This window comes from Misgurnus anguillicaudatus, chromosome 17, assembly GCF_027580225.2.
Source record: "Misgurnus anguillicaudatus chromosome 17, ASM2758022v2, whole genome shotgun sequence".
NCBI classification, from domain to species: Eukaryota; Metazoa; Chordata; class Actinopteri; order Cypriniformes; family Cobitidae; genus Misgurnus; species Misgurnus anguillicaudatus.
This window is the reverse complement of record NC_073353.2, coordinates 35,917,130-35,937,957: the sequence shown is the minus strand read 5'-3', so window position 1 is coordinate 35,937,957 and position 20,828 is coordinate 35,917,130. Positions and strand designations below refer to the sequence as shown.

At 36.9% G+C, this 20,828-nt stretch overlaps 1 protein-coding gene across 2 annotated transcripts in view; it reads right to left on the bottom strand.

Moving 5' to 3' along the window:
- Positions 1 to 7,540, bottom strand: part of adarb1b (adenosine deaminase RNA specific B1b) — a 197,801-nt gene extending 190,261 nt beyond the window's left edge. The window contains exon 1 of one of the 2 annotated variants that reach the window (XM_055214837.2): positions 7,491 to 7,540. The gene's annotated coding sequence lies outside the window, so the exon portion shown is untranslated. The remainder of the gene's footprint in view (positions 1 to 7,490) is intronic. The other variant, XM_073854699.1, reaches the window with a different exon arrangement.
- Between the last annotated feature and the right edge of the window lie 13,288 nt (positions 7,541 to 20,828).

Below are 20,828 nucleotides of genomic sequence, written 5' to 3'. Positions count from 1 at the left end.
TTGAATATTTGATTTGATTTCTACTAGAGCTTTAAAGCTCAAAAAATGGTATTCGGAACAGCCCTAGTGCACACCCAAACATTAAATCATTTTAATTGAACAACAGACATGCAATTCATTGACTTTATGGAGTTAATTAATAAACAATCGGTATCGGCCTTTCTCGTGCTATTGCCGATATGCCGATGGTTTCAAATTCATCAAAAATCGGCCGATAAATATCGGCGCCCGATGCATCGGTGCATCACTAGTTGAAAGTGGTCGAAAGTGGACGAGCTCAAAACGTTTTGAACACCGTTTACACCTGGCATTAACGTCGTCCACTTGTGATCCGATCGACGAGGGCACATGTTGATGCCAAGTGTAAACAGCCTCTTAAATGCACTGTAAGTCACCAAACGTTTCTACCAAATGCATAAATGTAAAAGCATTTGAAAAATATTGCCGACCCTCTCGCTTTAATTAGAGTTTAATAGAACACAGCATACATCTGCTAGCTTCACATTCAAAGCAAATTAAGTTGAACTGCCAAAGCAGCTAAATCTGAAATCTGTCCTGTGACTCATCATGACTAAGATCTAATCTTAAAATCTGCCACACAAAAAAGCAAATAAACCACTTTTGGTAGGATCAGAGAAAGCATAAAAAGATTTAAATTGGCACCTTTAATTAGTCTGTGGTTCATTTGGAAGCAGATCACTTTACTGGCCCTACGAGTGACTATAATAGCCGACATCTTGGTTAACTATAGACCTGATATTGTCCGGCTATGAGTAACCAACTGATAGCCAAAATACACTTGAATTTGGTTACATGTCATTTTTGCCAAAATAAATTTCCAGTTTGGTGTAGTTTATTTTATGTATTGGGCTACTTTAAAGGCGAGGTGCATGATTTAAAAAAAAAAACTTTTGGAAATGAGAGTCTGACAACTACCAAAACACACTTGTAGCCAATCAGCAGTAAGGGGCGTGTCTACTAACCAACATCATTGCCTGGGTTGCGCATGTGTGGGGCGGGTCTATCAAAAGAAAGTCCAGATTCTATTGGGGCAGGGGCGTGTTTGTTTAGGTGATTTCAAATGTCAACACTGGCTTTACGAGATCATGCACCACGCCTTTAAGGCCCAAGTTTTGTCTTGTTTTAGCCTAGACGCCTGGGTTGTGTTTGTACAGCTATTAGATGCCTTTCAAACGCAAAATTGCTTGCTGGTTAGGTACATTCGCTGCTGATGTCAGTTAATTGTGGGGCAAGACCTCATCCCACTGCAAACCTGTCTTACTGTATTTAACTACACATGCCTCTTCAACCCACAGAAATGGATCATAAAAACTGGCTGTACTCTAAGAGAGTTAGTTCTGCTTCAGGCACGCAGTACCATCGCCGAAATCAAGCACTTAAAAAAATATTGCCTGGCTGCAAATGAAAACACTGGGAGCCAACACCATATTAAAGAACACAGAAATGGAAAAGACAAGCCACAAGTTTTGACCGCAAATGAGCAGATGAAATAACAGTTGGGAATGTCCATACATATTCCTACAAGCCCTGTTGCCTGGTGGACAGAAGTGAAAGTCACAAATGCAAGTTTAACCATAAGGTGGAGGCCGAGACACCTGCCTGATCTTGTCATGATGGATGAAAACAAAGTCGAGTATTACATTTGAAATCTAGTACAGGGTTCTGCAATAATAAGCAGAGTTATGTACCAAATTATTAATGAAATCACAGCAACAGCTCATTAGAGTTTGCATAACTTTGCTCTTTGCTCTCCCGATGTAAGACACAAACCCCTGCATTGATGCAAAGTGTTCGGAAAAAAATAGAGCAAGCAGTTTGGACATTCTGTGACTGTGCACTATAAATATAAATGACGCAGACATTTAAAATGCTGCAAAGCATCCCTTTAAGGTGTCTTATGCGTTCTGTGCTGAATGAATGACCTTTGAGAGTGCTGGTAACGAAATGAAGTAGTCACCCGACATGCTTCCCAGAACCAACCAGACATTCACCGATGGTTGGTTCCTTTGAATAAGAAGTTATGAAACACGTTACAAAAATGAATGCTGGCTGTGGCCCAGCCCGTCTAAGTGCAGCTGATGCGATTGGTGTACTTTCTTAGGGCCAAAATGGAATTACGTAACCGGCTCTGACTGCAAAACTGAAGGTCCAACATCGCCCAGATTTTATGACAGGGAGATGGGCCGGCAGTTATGTGCCCTGTGGAAAGCTTTTTCGGATGACCCAGCCCATGTAAGCTTTGGAGTCATCACCAGTCCCATTTTAAAAACTGCGTTCCTTTGTTTAAATGGGTCTTGCCACTGCCCAATTAGTCAGACTTAAGGATCGACCAACCCCCAGTCTCTAGTGGGAACCTTACCAAAGGGCGATACATCCAGTACAATACATCTACTCTTAAAACTTTACTCACCAGCTTTAACATAAATGAGTCACACTTTCCAAATATTAACCAAAACGTAAAACCTCAACAGTGAGACTGAACGAACAATTTAACAGCATTGTCGAATTTAACAAGCAGGCCAGTGTCCACGTCAGTTTTACAGCGTCTAGTTTGCCGCTTGAACATTTTGAGTTTACTCGCTTCATTCGCGCGTGAAAGCCGTGCGTAAAATTCTAGTCATCAATACATTTATGCGGAAATTTGCATCATGGGAGGGGCTTCTGCGACTCTGCTCGCATACTGTAATCACGTCACTACTTGGTTAATGCGGCGCGTTTTTCCAACAAAGTTAAAATTTTTCAACTTGCGCGTTTGCCACGGCAACACTCAATTCAAGCAAACTAGACGTGTGAATGAGGCGGAAACGCGTCTCCCGCACCGCGCTAAATGCCTCATTCGCGCCACGAGACCTCCAGATGCGCATCAACGCGTCTTCACATTGACTTAACATTAAAATCACTCGCACCTGACGCCTTTACCGCGGCTGGTGTGAACGCAGAATTAAGAGAAAGTAAACAGCTGAAAAAGAAAACGCATGTGTAACAGTATTTTGGATCCGAACTTTGATCCCGAAGGGAAAGATACCTAATTTTGCTCCTGTCTGTCACTCATGTTAATCAAAAAGTGTTGAGAGAAAATTGTATTTATTATCCTTATTTCATCACTGACTGTTTATCTTCAGTGAGCTTTGTTTGTTTTCTGTCTTCTTGTTTTATGCTTGTATAAGTTTTTTGTAAGAATTAGGAAAATTCTATTTTTTAAAGAAACCTCTACTGTGATACATATCGTTACTATGATATTAAATGAATCCTATCGTGATATAAGATTTTGGTCATCACCCACCCACCCCTAGTTACTATTTCAATTCTTAAACAGAAAACCTCCTCCAGAAATGTGACTATTGTGTTATAAAAATAAGAATAATACCCGAAACAAGAGGAGAACTATGGATACAAAAATGAAGACAAATCAATCAGCAGGTAGAGTCGTCTCTGCCAAAACGTAAAACCATCCTTCAACAAAACCGAACATGTTATTTGTCCTTCACACTACAGTCATGCCAAATAAAGCAGCTTAAAGCATTATAATTATTACCCAAAAGAGTAAACGGCGCCATTTTCTACTACGCCCAGTGTTTGACACAAAATAGCTCCTCGGACCACATCTCTTTCAAAGCTTCCCTTAAAATGGAAATCAAGGCAGCCACAACCACTGAGAATCTATTTATCAAAGAAACATTTCATTAAGCAAACAAGCCCCAGAGCTATTTAGCAACTCTTTGGAGGATACCTTATCATCAATTCATCAGAAACAGCCTCAGAAACTCAGTGAAGTGACTCATATTTGTCATCTTTCAGATGTGAGCACAACATCAATAGTGACTTCTGTTTTTCACCTTCAAACATAAGGACGTTTCAAGTGCGCTGAATGTAGTATTATAATCAATGTTGATACTTGAAACACATGGCTGAGAGTGAGAATCAAGTGTGGATGTGAATAAGGCTACAGTTTTATTTAAGCATACAGTAACTTACTGTATTTACCATACAGGTTCAGTAGTCAACCTTCCACGCAACCGCTTCTACATGAATAGCTGTAGATATTCTGTACATCAAATGTTGTGTCTCAAAAGCTCAAATTACACCAAAAATTATCTGTGCAAGCCCTGTGACTTTTGCGTACAGTTACAACCCTAATAAATAAAATAATTTTGTTGTCACTCAAAAACATTTTCTACACTTGTATTACAAATTATCGTGGTGCAGATTTAAACACAAAAGCCAAAAACATAAAAGGGTTCGGGTATATATCAATCCATCCAGAAAAACGTGATTATGCGAGCGCATGATTCAACGCATAATCAGCCAAAGTCTGCATATTTATGCGACGGCCACATTTTTTTCAAATAAGCCGCACTTTTGCAGCATAAATTGCAGATTTTCTTGCGCAAAATATGCGGGGCTTGCATGATTTCATAATCCCAGCATTTTCGTAGCAAAAATCGCATATATCTTAATAGAAAGTTGAATAATTTTGCATTTACTTCACACAAGCACAGCCATGTTCCCTGTTGCCATGGGAATGTAATGAAGTGACGTGATTATGTGACGTGAACATCATTGAAAAGATGCAAAAGCTGCAAACAGTTTTTGTAAGTTCCCGCATTTTCAGCAAGTTCCCGCAATTTCATCGCATAAAATTGCGTAAATATCCCGCATATTCCATCGCAAACTTTCTGCAAGATCAAGGATTTTTTCCCCCCCAACAATGACAAAAAAAAGTTTTTCTAGAAGGACTGATATATATATAGTTATCATTTAGTTCACATGCATTATTTCGAGTCTCTTACAACAACACCCATGTCATTTGCAGTATGTTATAGTTACCCCAATAAACATTCAAAGTTAATGAAGTCTATTGATGAGATGAAATTCAATCTGACATGTCTGGCGTAACACTGTCCCACAGAGAAAAACAAATACACAGAGAAACCTAACTTTCAACTCTGAACTTGACATTACATGAGACACTCAATATTGAATGGCACTTTCCGCGTGCCCCGTGGCTAAACTCGCTGTCTCTAACCAATAAAGATCGCAGCACAGGAATCTCTCCATGTCACAGTAAATGAGCTGGTCGAAAACTGATTAACCGATACGGTGCACATGCTCATGATGCCGTGGCCCTAAACAAGCTGTTAACATGCATACAGTGGTACCATGTGACGGATGAGACGCTTGTTATACAGCCAGGGTGACCAATAGGCCGAACATGTATTTATTTATTTATTTAGCGAATCTGACATACACATTGCATCTGTATTGCATTCACTGCTTAAGGAATCCCCATTCAGTGAGATCTGTTTAAGGGGCAGGAACCGTATAACAACTTAGCAAGTTCCTAAATCTGTAATAAGTGAAAAAAACGTGTATAAATATTTAGGATGGCATGCATAATATCATTATTACTAGCACACAAATATGAGCTTCTTATCTTCCGGACACATCTGGCTAAGGGGATGTAAGCAATATAAGATCAGCTGTCAAGAAAGTGAATCATGCACTATTGTTCTGCAGAGGAACAGCAGAGTTTAGCATCACATCACATGCAACGGACCTTCAGGTGAACTCACAGGCTATTCTCAGGTTGAGTGGTTACTAGGGCTGGGTATTGGCAAGGACCTCACAATACGGTACGTATCACGATACATGGGGCGGGATGCAATGTATCACAATACAATACGTTGCATGATGTGATACATTGCAATACTTTTTCTTTTTTTATCAAAAATGTAAAAAGAAATAGAGCTGAATTTAAAAAAACAAATTTAAACCCGAAGTGCTTCCACACGTCGGCTTTGAAAGCTGCAGGTGTTTTTTTTTCTGCCATTTTCTCACTCTCACGCTAACTTCTGAGACATTGGCTAAATGGCCGTATATGACAAACAACTGGACAGCGACACCTACAGCAGCCCATAGAGGGATTTGCTGAGTTTTTAAAAATATCGATACACTATTGGGGGGAAATGTATCACGATAGTTAGCTGTATCGATATTTTTGCACAGCCCTAGTGGTTACATTGCTTTGATGTTTATACTGAAGCATACTGGACTCTGCATTAATGACTTAAAGACAGAATCATTATTTAAGTAATAGCTGAGTTAACATACTAATTGCAAATTGATGACTAGGCCTAATACAGGTTTGCAATGGCCCTTGAGAAGATCTTCAAATATCAAATGTTAAAGGAATATTCCATTTTTTTCTTAAAAGAAAAATCCAGATAATTTACTCACCGCCATGTCATCATAAATGTTGATGTCTTTCTTTGTTAAGTCGAGAAGAAATTATGTTTTTTGAGGAAAACATTGCAGGATTTTTCTTATTTTAATGGACTTTAATAGACACCAACAATTAATACTTAACACTTAACAGTTTTTTTCAACAGAGTCTCAAAGGACTATAAACAATCCCAAACAAGGCATAAGGGTCTTATCTAGCGAAACGATTGTCATTTTTGACAACAAAAATAACAAATATACACTTCCAAAGCACAACTTCTCGTCTAGATCCGGTCGTGATGCGCCAGCGTGACCCCACCAATACGTCATGATGTCAAGAGGTCACAGAGGACGAACGCGAAACTCCGCCCCAGTGTTTACAAGTGTGTTGAAAGAGGACCGTTCCTACGTTGTTGTATGTCAACTGATACTAATTAATGTCTTTTGTGTCAGTTTATTGTTTACAATGGTCCGCAAATGTGCGTTTTATATATGTAACACGTGACCTCCCTACGTCACTGCGCATTTACGTTAGGTCGCGCTGGACCGGACCCAGACGAAACGTTGTGGTTTAAAAGTGTATATTTATTATTTTTATTGTCAAAAATGATAATCGTTTCGCTAGATAAGACCCTTGTGCCTCGTTTGGGATTGTTTATAGTCCTTTGAAACTCTGTTGAAAAAACTGTTGTGTGTTGAGTTGAGTGTTGAATGTTGGTGTCCATTAAAGTCCATTAAAATGAGAAAAATCCTGGAATGTTTTTCTCAAAAAACATAATTTCTTCTCGACTGAACAAAGAAAGACATCAACATTTTGGATGACATGGTGGTGAGTAAATTATCTGGATTTTTCTTTTAAGAAAATGGAATTCCTTTAATGTTATTTTGGCCACTTGGTAGCACATATCATGCAAATATCCTTAAAAACTATGCAAGTCTCTAAAAAAATACAAAACAGACTAGAATAAATATTAGATTCATTTGTGACAAGGATAAACAAGGAAAAAAACTGTGCAAGCCCTGTTTTGTGAGATTTTTTTTAGCTTTATATCATTGATGGTCACAATGAGTCATATCACACCAGACCCTTTCACAGGGTATAAAACAATTTAAAAATATGTTTTAAAAATATTATTTTCTGCCTGTGGCCATCTGTCTGCATGTATTCTTATGCAAAGTTACCCTCAATGCACATTTTAAGCATCGCAAATGTTAACTTTTTAGCAATGTCTTGAGGTTTCTCCTACCTTATTGGTTGTTGTGAACACCGTTGCGTGTTACATCGACATAAGAGACGTTAAGATGCCGCCGGCCCCCTTTAATTATGGGGCAAAAAGAAAATGTAATTATTTAACAACTTGGAAGCAGACCGTTACTTGGGTAGGCTAAAGCACGATGAAAAACGATGAAGAAACGTCAAATCGAGAGGCTTTTTCGTTGGAACAAGCAATTACCGTATATATTTACTTAGAACTATTGACCCTGATGAGAGTATTGTGAAATTTCAGAATTAGAGTTTACATTTAAAATTGGCAATTGTCTTAAAAAATGATGCATAAAATGAATGCAATTATATTTGACTTGAATTATTATTTTAAATATGTGACACTGAAATCTTTTTTTTTTGCCAGGGCAAGTGAAAACCTAAGCCACTTGCCCAACCGGGCCATTATAAAAAAAAATTGGCGGTGAGCCCTGATGAAGGAATAGATAAATGACATTTTTTAATTTAGGGAGAACTATCCATTTAATCATTTTGCATACGTTCCTAATGTCCATAGTCATATTCATAAAGAACCTTTTTCTTTAATTAATAATTACATAAAATAAACCAATTTGATGGTGTGCCGTTTATCACTTGACGTCCAATGTAAAATAAGATTCATAAGCAAGCCTATGAAAACCACTTCTCAAGGTAAGATGAAACCAAAGAAGTAAATGTACTTATAATCATCCCCATACATCCTGGTTGCAAACAAAAGAGCAGCTTTGCCATTTTGACATACAAAAAGAGTTTCAAGTGACATGAGGGTGTGTAGGTGATGACAAGGTGCGACTAAACTGGACAAATTTAGATGTGTTAATGTGCGATGTCTGCCTCGGTGCATTACACTTTGAACGCACTAAACGCATAAAAAGATGCAAATTTAAGGTGCATTTCAAATGAATCTAGAACCAATGCCAATTATTCTCTTATTCGTCCGTTCAGTTATTTCCACGTTGGTTTTTGTGCTTTGAGCTTAGTGGAGTCGCACGCAGGGATGTGGGTTGCGTTATAGAGTGTGGATCTGCATTATGACAGCCTCGCGTGCCCCACGTCCAATCAGACCCGCAACAATGTCAGGGTTACAGTGTATCGCTTTTATTATTCGAGATCAACGATACATCTCTTATAGCACAAAAACGCGTCGCTTTTATCATTTTATAATTTATCATTACCGTGCAACACTAAAAGCGCGATCGCGACTGGAACCCATCATACATTCGCATACAAAAGCGCGGGTGGGTTAACGTTGCTAAATGCATGAAGTTGCGTCCGCATGAACGTTTTTCGATGTTAAGGTAAATCCGATCGACTCTGTTTTCATTGTCTGCTTGTTACATAAACACAGCGGGAACACGCGCGAAATATCCCGTGTCTAAAAATAAACGCAGGAGTGCAAATACGTCAATACTCAGGCGTTTGAATTCTCCGCGATCGGCAGAGCTCAAAAGAGATTCAGATCCTCGCGTGCCACTGGAATGAAGTTGAGAGTCCCCCTCTAATCTCGCTGATGTTCCCTTGAACGGAGCGGATGGGTACGCCGCAAAGACGTTTGATCACACAAGCGGCCTAGTATACTGGCGCTGTCGGTGGCGCGCAACGTGTTTGCAGAAACGGACTCTGTTTGGCTGAGAGAACAAAGGACCGCCCATATTCGTTCGATCGGGGCGGGGGGCTGAACTCGAGGGACGAATGTGATTGGCGGAGAACACTGAGGCGAAATAGATCGCTGTAAACACATCTGAGGATTACGTTTGGGAGGTAAAAAGGCAAATTTGGTGCATTTAATTATGTCTGTAAAATAAAGGGAGATGACGGTCAGTTTTTTAAAGATCAGTGCAAAAATAATATAAACGTCCATGCACTGAAAAAACGAAATTAAATCAAAATAAGCTTTTTGAAATAAGCTCTGAACAAGCTTAGGCACGTTATTAATATTAACTTAATAATAAAATAATACTTAAATATTAATACATTAAATAATAAATACATGTTTAAGTTATTTATATATTTATATTTAGAATAAAATATGAAAAGTAATGCAACAACCTTAATAATATTATTTTTAACCATTTAAACCTACATGGTCATTTTTTTAAGTTTTTGTCTTATTTCTCCGTGAACACTACCTAGAACAACATCAAGCATTACAAGTAGTGTTATGTCACATGGAGATACAGTATGTGGGACACTGGGAAGTCATTTATATCTGGCACATATGAAGACCTTGGTCTTTGTAAATGTACTGTAGCCATAGAGTCCCTATGAACTATGAAGTAATATTTTCATTAGAAAGTCCCAGTACCTACAGTTAATACTTCAAAATAATAAAAGTTGACAGTCTGAGGCACATCTTATTCAAGGCACTATAAAATAAAAGTTTTATATCATGTTCTGGAATAAAAGCCTTTATTTCATTTGGGCTCTGCACAAGTGAACATGAAATTAAATAAATAAATGTTGGACACTAAAATATAAATGCATTCCAAATTAAATACATGATTTTTTTTAACAAGAACACATGTCATTGGTTCATCGATTTTCAATAATTAGTGTTTGATATAAACTCAGAAAATGGCTCCTGTGTTTTTCACAACACAAAATCTTTTCACATGAATCGTCTCGATAAAAGACTCTTTAATGTATTTGTGTAATACCAGTCAATCAGATCATAATCTACAGCAATTAATTAATTATGCAGCATATTGCACTGTTGCACTTTACCATCTAAATGAAGTAGTGCACATCTGATCTGCAGCTTTAGGGTAGTCCATAGAGTCTAAATATGAAAGATAAATGGAAAGAAATCAATAGTGCAAATGTTAGTGTTAGTGTAAACGTGCAGTTATTGATTTTCTCATCATTATAGGAATGAATAAAGGTTTTGCAGTATTTTAGGCGCACTCTTAAATATAAACATTTCTTTCCCTTTTAAAGTCTGAAAACCCCCTAACATAGACATAAAAGTCATTCTACGTCATTGTCTAGCATATAAGAAAGTGAATTAAAAATAAATAATATTTAAAAAATGAAATAGTTGGGGGCAGTACATTTTCAAAAAGTGCACTTTTGTACATAAAATGTGCATATTGGTACCTCAAAGGTACTGTAGCTGTACCAAAATGGTGCATATTAGGACCTTTTAAAAAGGTTCCAGTGGCAACTTTTGTACCCTTTTTCTGAGAGTGTATGCGACAATAAAAGCAAAATAAGTTTGCTGTGAAGTAAAAAAAAAGTTTAAACATTTAAAGGTGAATATGAAACAATAGTACAGTCACATTTTATTTTTCACCATTTTTAACATCAATTAACAACTCAACAGAGAAACACGTGCGTATTTTAATTCTTCTATCTAATGTGATCATACTGAATCTATTGTCTGAAAGGTGTTAAGGGATGAGCTGTGTCCTGATGCATTAATTGTCCACACATCAAAAGCAAAAAATGTGTAGCATCAGTTTGATCCATTGCTTATGAGTCTTGCATTTGGTAAAAGCACACAAGTCAGGATACAAGGTTCTTGTTCCGTGTTGGTAAAGCATGTATGTGTTGAAACTAGAAATGCACCGATATATCGGCCAATAATCGGTATTGGTCAAAAAAAGCAATTTTTAACTCTATCGACTATCAGCCATTTTCAAACTTAAAGCTTGCATCTGCAAACGAAGCCCGGCGCACGAAAAAAACAGCTGGGGGTCACCAGATAACACATCAGCTGTGTCGTATGTCATCCGCGTCACTGCAGTGCACGTGATTTTAGACTCGCGCATGCGCTTCACAACAGACGCGGAAGAGAAGACAATGCTGAATAAAGTCGTAATTTATGTATTTTCGATGTTTCAACACATTCTAACTGACCAAATGATGTCACATGGACTACTTTGATGATGTTTTTATTACCTTTCTGGACATGGACAGTATACCGTACGTAGATTTTCAATGAAGGGTCAACAAGCTCTCGGACTAAATATAAAACATCTTAAACTGTGTTCTGAAGATGAATGGAGGTCTTACGAGTTTGGAACGACATGAGGTTGAGTCATTAATTACATTATTTTCATTTTTGGGTGAACTATCCCTTTAATATAACAACCAAACTATAATTTTCGGCATCAGCGATATCAGTCTGAACAATTGTTATCGTATTGGTGAAAAAATGTATTATTGGTGGATCTCTAGTTGAAACTAATCAAATGTTAATAAAATGTAACATACTGTACTTTTGCCTCATATTCATCTTTTTGTCTCCACAGCAAACAATTTTGTCTTTACTGTCCCAATACTTATGGAAGGCATGTCTCAAATTAGATTCTAAAGACTGCAATGAAAGGTCAAAGATTTATAGATGAATTTAAACATTTCTCATCAAATTCTTCCAAAACCACATTACTTAGTTTTATTATGTTCCCTGAAGAATTTTAAGAAAAGCATCTGATACATAAATATATTGATATAAAAACGGATACTTTTACGAAACATTACACTAATACTGTACATATCTTGAGCTGAAGAATAACACATTTCTCTGGTTAATGTTCTTAAGATTCGCCTGTGATTTTCTGATACTGCATCGGGTATGAAGACTCATCATGTTTGCACCTCATCATAGAGGACGGCACAGTCCGTGCCTCTTCCTGAAATAATTTTAGTTCTGCTCTCACTCAAGGGAAGGTCAACCGATGGGAGTCCTACACTTAAAGGGATAGTTCACCCAAAAATACAAATTCTGTCATCATTTACGCACTCTCATTTTGTTACAAACCACAATTTTCTTGTTCTGATGAACACGAAGGAAGATATTATGACGAATGTTTGTAATCAAACCATTCATGAGCCCCATTCACTTCCATAGTATTCTTTTTCCCTACTATGGAAGTGAATGTGGCTCATAATCAGTTTGTTTAGAAAGGTTCCTTAAAATATCTTACGCTGTGTTTATCAGAACAAAGAAATTTATACAGGTTTGTAACAACATGAGCGTGAGAAAATGATGACAGAATTTACATTTTTTGCTGAACTTTCCCTTTAACAATGACCCACAGCAAAACAGCGAGAGCTTTTTTGAATGTATTTTTAAACATTCTTCTTTATTTGTGATATATGGGAAACTTGCAGCAAGGGGTAAATACATCATAATATATCCTGTTTGTGTCTTGCAAACAGAAAGGTATCGGAGTTTGCATCTTTGGAATTTTGACAGCAGGTCAGTGATGAACTATTGGACCAACAGATGACAGAGCACTGTGCATATTTATCAATCGTCTAGATATTGGCTGATGTCCAGACAAATTATAGGGATACTAAATAATGAGCCATATGCACTAAATATTATTATAAATATATTTAAAGTGCACCTATTTCATTGCTAAAAAAACAACATTGTTTTGTGTATTTGGTATAATACAATGTGTCCGTGTGGTTTATGGTTAATTATACCACGGGTCTGTTGAATGCTGCATTCTGATTGGCTGAGAAATGTTCTATGGGTGTTGATTATTTTTCTGTAAACCGCACACCTAACTTGTCAAATGTCTTAAAAATAGGCACCAGAGCAATGTTTGTGGTAACCGTGGTATAAGCGGAATAATTGACTCCGGTCCTTTGAATTATTTGAAAATAATGCACACTCCGCTTCGCGTCGTTCCGCATTGCACCTTGGGTGTGCATTATTTTCTTATGATTCGGTGGCCTGTCGTCAATTATTCCTTACTTATACCACGGGTCTGTTGAATGCTGCATTCTGATTGGCTGAGAAATGTTCTATGGGTGTTGATTATTTTTCTGTAAACCGCACACCTAACTTTTCAAATGTCTTAAAAATAGGCACCAGAGCAATGTTTGTGGTTACCGTGGTATAAGCGGAATAATTGACTCCGGTCCTTTGAATTATTTGAAAATAATGCACACCTCCGCTTCGCGTCGTGCCGCATTACCACCTTGGTGTGCATTATTTTCTTATAATTCAATGGCCCGTCGTCAATTATTCCTTACTTATACCACGGGTCTGTTGAATGCTGCATTCTGATTGGCTGAGAAATGTTCTATGGGTGTTGATTATTTTTCTGTAAACCGCACACCTAACTTGTCAAATGGCTTAAAAATAGGCACCAGAGCAATGTTTGTGGTAACCGTGGTATAAGCGGAATAATTGACTCCGGTCCTTTGAATTATTTGAAAATAATGCACACCGCTTCGCGTCGTGCCGCATTACCACCTTGGTGTGCATTATTTTCTTATAATTCAATGGCCCGTCGTCAATTATTCCTTACTTATACCACGGGTCTGTTGAATGCTGCATTCTGATTGGCTGAGAAATGTTCTATGGGTGTTGATTATTTTTCTGTAAACCGCACACCTAACTTGTCAAATGTCTTAAAAATAGGCACCAGGGCAATGTTTGTGGTAACCGTGGTATAAGCGGAATAATTGACTCCGGTCCTTTGAATTATTTGAAAATAATGCACACATCCACTTCGCGTCGTGCCGCATTACCACCTTGGTGTGCATTATTTTCTTATAATTCAATGGCCCGTCGTCAATTATTCCTTACTTATACCACGGGTCTGTTGAATGCTGCATTCTGATTGGCTGAGAAATGTTCTATGGGTGTTGATTATTTTTCTGTAAACCGCACACCTAACTTGTCAAATGTCTTAAAAATAGGCACCAGAGCAATGTTTGTGGTTACCGTGGTATAAGCGGAATAATTGACTCTGGTCCTTTGAATTATTTGAAATCCGCTTCGCGTCGTGCCGCATTACCACCTTGGTGTGCATTATTTTCTTATAATTCAATGGCCCGTCGTCAATTATTCCTTACAAAACACATTATTTTCCACAAACCGTACATTTTTGTAGCAGATATACTGCTTTCCTCAAATGCATTTATTTTGTACAAAACTCATTGATCTGATCCCTGATTGGCCAGCTAATCTGTATGTTGTGAATGACTGGCCTGAATATCTCTGATGTCAGCCGGAAATGTGACACTCCCTACCATGTTTAAAGGATTCTGTAACAATGCAATGCTAACAGGAGTTAACTTACAGGCTGTGAGTCCAAACAGGAGGAATTATGATAATGTCGGTCTTGTTTACGTCAACAGGCAGAGGAAGTAAACTTTTGCCTACAATCTATGTGTTTGTTGTACACTCAAAAAAATGATACTTTAAATGAACACAATTTTATTGTGGACAGTGGTTCCACACAACCCAGTTAGTTTTTATTAACATTTAAGGGTTGTTTTCAGTCAATGCCAAACTCTTCTGTTGCAGCAACACAATTGAATAATAAATAACTAATGTGACGTGGTAACGTTCAACAAAATTATCTTAGTTACTTATCCATAACTTAAGATTGTTACGTTTTCTGAACATGTGTTTAACTTGTACAAACTAATCAAATATTTTTTGCTTGTCCAACTCAAGAGTAGTTTATTCATACAACTCATTTACATTGTGGACAGTGGTTCCATCCAATTACTTTTAGTTACTTTAACATAACAATTTCTATTTCAAGTACACACACAATAATATACTTTTTGTAATAAACTCTATATAGCATTCATTTTATTCATAAAAGAATCTCAGACACCAGTTCTTCAAGCCATGTTTATTGCACTTAAACTACAGATACAGTATAAACGTTAACATTCCATGACAAATTAGATGCAGCACCATTTACGTACAGCCAAAGCTTTAAACAACTCTACATTAATCTAATTAAATAAAAACACACTGCAAAACTATCAAAATAAATTGACGACACTGCTAACTTCCCGAATGTTACTGTACTGCCATTTCAAAAACATGGCATTTACATATGAAATATTAAAACATTCCTTTCTCAAAACATCTGCAAAAGTCTTGGTCTTCAGCGTCTGAACTTTATGAGATAGTTACTTCCCATCTAGCTCCAGAAACAACAACTGCAATACTTCAAAAGTGTACCTGAATTCAGGAAAGTAGCTCAAGTTCAGTGCATATATCAGTCCCATCAGCATGGTTGTCGCATACACAATGTTGATGAGGTCCAAGAACTCTTAATCCCTCCAATAACACTCCAACATCTGCTGGGCTGTCTTCGATGTCTGAACCTACAAGCACTCCCATCACCATCTTCTGGAACGCCTCCTGGGTACTGGGTGCATCTGTATCCTGCAGGTGAGAATGACAATGAAACAATTATTTTATGTTTATTAATAAGTTCAGAAAAATCTCTTATTTACCATTTAATGTTATTCAAAACCACATCACTTGATTCTGTAAAACTGAAGTATTTTAAGAACAGTCTCATATTCCATAATGTACAACAGCCAAAAAGTCAAAGAGGACAAGTATTGTTTGCTTACCAACATTATTTAAAATATCTTGTTTTCTGCATTAGAAAGAAACTCGTAGGTTTGAAATACCATGAGTGGAGATGAGATAAAATAAAAAGTTATCCCAAATGAAAAAGTATACGTCCATAATGTACTTAAAGTGCTCTATTTTCATGCACTAATTCTGTACGTAATATACTAAAAATTATTATTTTGCACTTCTCAAGATAATCTTAAGAACATCTTGTACATTATTCACAATGTCAGTCTAAATTAGATTTTAGGGCATATCCGATTTGACAAACTCGTCCATATTGTGGATCACAACTGTTCTGTGTGTGCTGTAGCGTTCTGCTGTTTTCCGGATTATCTGCAATGTTTCTATGGCAATGACGTTGCGCTGGCACGACAATCTGCCTCAACATCTGATGTGTTTACGTTTTATGTGACGCAACAGCATGACATAACCGAAAAGCTACACAAACGCGATCAGAGCAGTCAGACTGACTTGGATTTGAAAAGGATTTTAAACCACCCATGGATGTAGCCTGAAACAGATTTGAACTGATTTCATGTGGTTTTTGGCCGTTCACAAGTTCTAAATGTGACTGAATTGGAATCGATGGATGCGAATATGCAGCAAAATCGGATTTAGGCTGACAGTGTGAACAAGGTATAATTGTACTTCCCTGTTCTATTTTTGAGACACCATGAATATGAACTGAAATGTGCTAAAAATCTATTTTAAAAATGTATTTAGGTACCACTCGTAGTAAACTTGAGCCCATCTTTGTATGAAAGTTGGGTTCAAGTTTACAAGTTTTAACTAAATACATTTTTAATACAGAGATACAGTAGTATATTCAAAGCACATTTTAGTTCATAATCATGTTGTCTCAAAACAGCACAAATAAGTACACTTAGATAATCTTAAGAACATCTTAAAAAGTACTAAAGAATAATTTTTAGTATATAAAGTATAAATAAAAATAGAGCACTGTAAGTACAATATGGAAGTGTACTACTTTTTCACCTGGGATACCACAACATTTCAATTCCTTGATAATACAGCAAAGTATATATATGCACATATACTTACCAAGTACTCTTTAATTAGACTGGTCAGGTCTTCATTCAGGTAGACAAAGAAAGATTGGAGTCTGATCAATGTGTCAGTCAGTCTAAATATGTAAATATCAAAATTTTATTAATTGTAGCATTCACAATATCAGGTAAACATTTACCTTTATTTTTAGATTATTATGCAAAATACAGCATGTAAGTGGAAAACAACAACAAAAAAGGAACACCTTAAACTGTACCTTTGTTTCTTTTTTACAAGTTCCAGAAACTTTCTAATAGAGACAGAGCGCAGTTATGCAAATTTGAAAACCACGCCCACCGGGGGGGAATTCAATCCAACCGTCTCCATTGACTTTGTATTGCGAGAAGCCGCCTCCTTGTCATTTCTGGCTTATAACAAAAAACTGAATAATGCCTAAAAGCTGCTGTGTGACAATATGTACAGCTAACAAGCCAAAAAACCCAGAAATAAGTTTTTATAAGCTGTCGAGCCGTAAAACCCAGCCTTTAAGAAGAATAAAGTGGACGCAGTTCTACTAATAGAAGTACTATGAAAAGTTGCCTGTATCCATTTTTGTGTCTTTAAACGCTCGTTTTTTGGGGTCGTCAGCTTATAAAAACTTATTTACAGATTAAACTTAAAAACAGAATAATACCTAAAAGCTGCTGTGTGACAAGGTGTACATCTAACACGTCAAAAAAATGAATAAATAATTTTTTATAAGCTGTCGACTTCAAAAAACGAGCGTTTAGACACAGAAATGGAAACAGGCAACTTTTCATAGTACTCCTATTAGTAAAACTGCGTCCAATAGGGGGAAACGTAATCGGCCATCCACTTTATTCTCCTTAAAGACTGGGTTTTACGGCTCGACAGCTTATAAAAACTTATTTCTGTGTTCTTTGGCTTGTTACATATTGTCCCAAAGCAGCTTTTAGGCATTATTCAGTTTTTTGTTATAAGCCAGAAATGACAAGGAGGCGGCCTTTTGCAATACAAAGTCAATGGAGACTGTTGGATTGCTTTCCCCCCCGGTGGGCGTGGTTTTCAGGTTGTGACGCGCTGCGCTCTGTCTCTATTTCAATTTCACCAGTGCAAAAATAAGTTTTATTATAAGGTTTTAATGAGTGCAGTTCTTCATACCCGTGTTGTGGAAACCAGCAGGTTTTTAATTCTCTGTCAATTGACGACTCCTCGTTTTGCATAGATCCTTATAAGCTTTGCAGAATATTGATCCATCTTCGCCAAGTATGTAGACACCAATGGGGCTGTTGCGATTCTTTTAAACTCTGCACAAATCTACAAAACACAATAAATTATTGTTACCACAAAGCCAATAAAGTTAAACATAAATGACTCAAAAACTTTTCACTCACCTCTTCCCTTCTGAAAAGAGCAGGCCATCTAGTTTTGAAATCTGCTATTGAAGGCGATTCCTTGACAACCTTATGTCTCCTGATAGAAAAGGTCTTGTCCATCAGCATTCAAAATGTTTTCTCATTGTTCTTTTTAATTTCAGACAGAAGTATTACACTGACTACTTCCAGTGTTTTGGATGTCTCCGTTTGTGGATGGTAAGGGCAGTAGTTAACCAAAGCGTTGCATGTTTTTTTTATATGATAAGCAGCACTGGAAATTCCAGCTGGTTTGGGCTTGAGTAAATTTAATTTCACTTCAGTACAGCCAATTTTTCTCAGTTTTGTTATATATTTGGCAAAACACGCTTTTGCAACACAGTCAGAGCTTAATGAAGTAGATGGGGTTGACAAAACTACTGTGTCACAGGATGAAAGTGAAAGAGCTGGTGATGAGCAGGTACTCCTTTGAAAACTGTTCAGTTGTGGTGGGGGCGAGTTGTCACAATCACTTGGTGTTGTCAGAAATACCACCTTTAGTGTACTTTTGTCTTGAATTTCAGATGTGTACATGAGATTTAAAAACTAATTGCCCAAGTCAGAATCCATGAACTGCATCCTTAAATGTCCTTGTAGATTACATTGTTTTTCTTTCCTTTGACAGGTCACCCACTGAAGTAGAAATGGCATACTGAAGGATCACCTTTTGTAACTTTTAGCCAGACTGGAGAAGTCTTTGTGGTATGACTGTGGAAAACAAATAAAATTTAGTTAATTATTTTTTTTAAATCAATTGTAAGTATGATTAAAAAACATTAACTTATGAATTGTCCATTTAACAAAATAAAAGCATATTTTACAACATATGCGTGGACTTGTCTTTTCAAAGTCACCAAACAAAGCACCAACCATATAACAATGTAGCAATGGATAATCAATCATCAGCTAACTAAAATAGGCACTGACAGATAACATACAATGCAGTTTACCTAAAAAAGTGTGATATGCTCTAGTTTAAATAATCTGTTTTAATAAAACACATCTGGCTTCAGTCATGAACAAAAGCATCACTTGCCTCATCACCATAAAAACTTTTGGCCTCCTGTAATACTTCAGCAATGGAAACTACACCAGGCTTAAAATCACTCAGTAAATGCTGGTTGTGTTTTCTGTTTTTGTGTGATATAAAAGTCCCATTGACATTTGATTGGAAATCACAACCTGATAACATGCAAAATACCGTTTTACTTTTCTTTAAGTGACTGTTTATGTGAGCAAAGTATTCTTTTTCTGATGACAGTGCACTGCATGCCATGCACACAAATTACAAGTGAAAGTGGGCCTTTGTCGTCATGCAATATTACATCTGTAGCATAATTCCTACTTAAATGAACAAGTAGAGCATAACATGTCTTGAATATATCAATTTGAATATGTACAATGATATCTATGATAACCCCACAACGCACGTGCAGCAGTCTTTAATGTTTTAGTAATTTAGATCACAAATTTTACATTTCAACATAACTTTAAGTAAATATTCATTCAGAGTAACAACAAAAAATAAACTTTAAGAACCCCTTGAGAAAATGCTCTGACTAAACACAGGAAAATACGTTTCAAAAACTAGTATTATCACCAGTAAAACAAGTTCAATGGCTAACGTTACCACCGGAACACGACAGAAAATCGAAGTTCAACTCACCACGAACACGTGAAGCAATTCATTCATTTTGAAACGCACAAATCACACAGTTTACAACACTGCTGCTATCATAAAACACTAAAAATGACCCGAAAATGAACAACACGTTTAATACCGTTTAAACACAAGTACATCACGTTTAATACGGTTTAAACACGTCACACGACAGATCGCGTGAAGCACTCCATTACATTTGAAACGCACAAATAACACACTTTACCTCACCGCTGCACAAATGACGTGAAATCATCACCATCGAACACAAACACCATCGACTTCAACATAAAATAAAGTTGCCTCAACAATGTTTTAAGATAGATTGAAGAAAAAACGTATTTAGTTCACTTACCGGAAACACCATCACCTGCGCGCCAGAGCTCCGCGCCGTCTTCGTGGAAGTCGTTAAATGACGTCACATCCGGTAGTTTGAATCGCAAAAGTAAACCAATTACTTTAGTTTAAAGATAGGTAGTTAGATAAACTAGAGTGAATAACAAATTGATTTAGCATAACACATTACACTTGTATTTTGTCTTAAAAATAAATGTGTATGTTTTAATGTAACTAAATATATTTGTGTATAATGAACAGTGCTACAAAACCCATTTTTTGAGTGTAGTGCAAGAAAAGGGATTCACGTTGGCAACGATAATTCGTGCATTGTTTACTTTGTGGTATGTACCTTGTGCATACCGTTAACATGTACTAATACACACTTACACACCAAAGGAAATGTAAAATCGTTAATCGGACAATAGTTGCTCTTTAAAGGATTTGTAATGCAATGAGATTGAGTGTATTTGGACAGAATTTATGTTAAAGGCATTGTGTACTTAACATAAAAGCTCAAATTTGAAA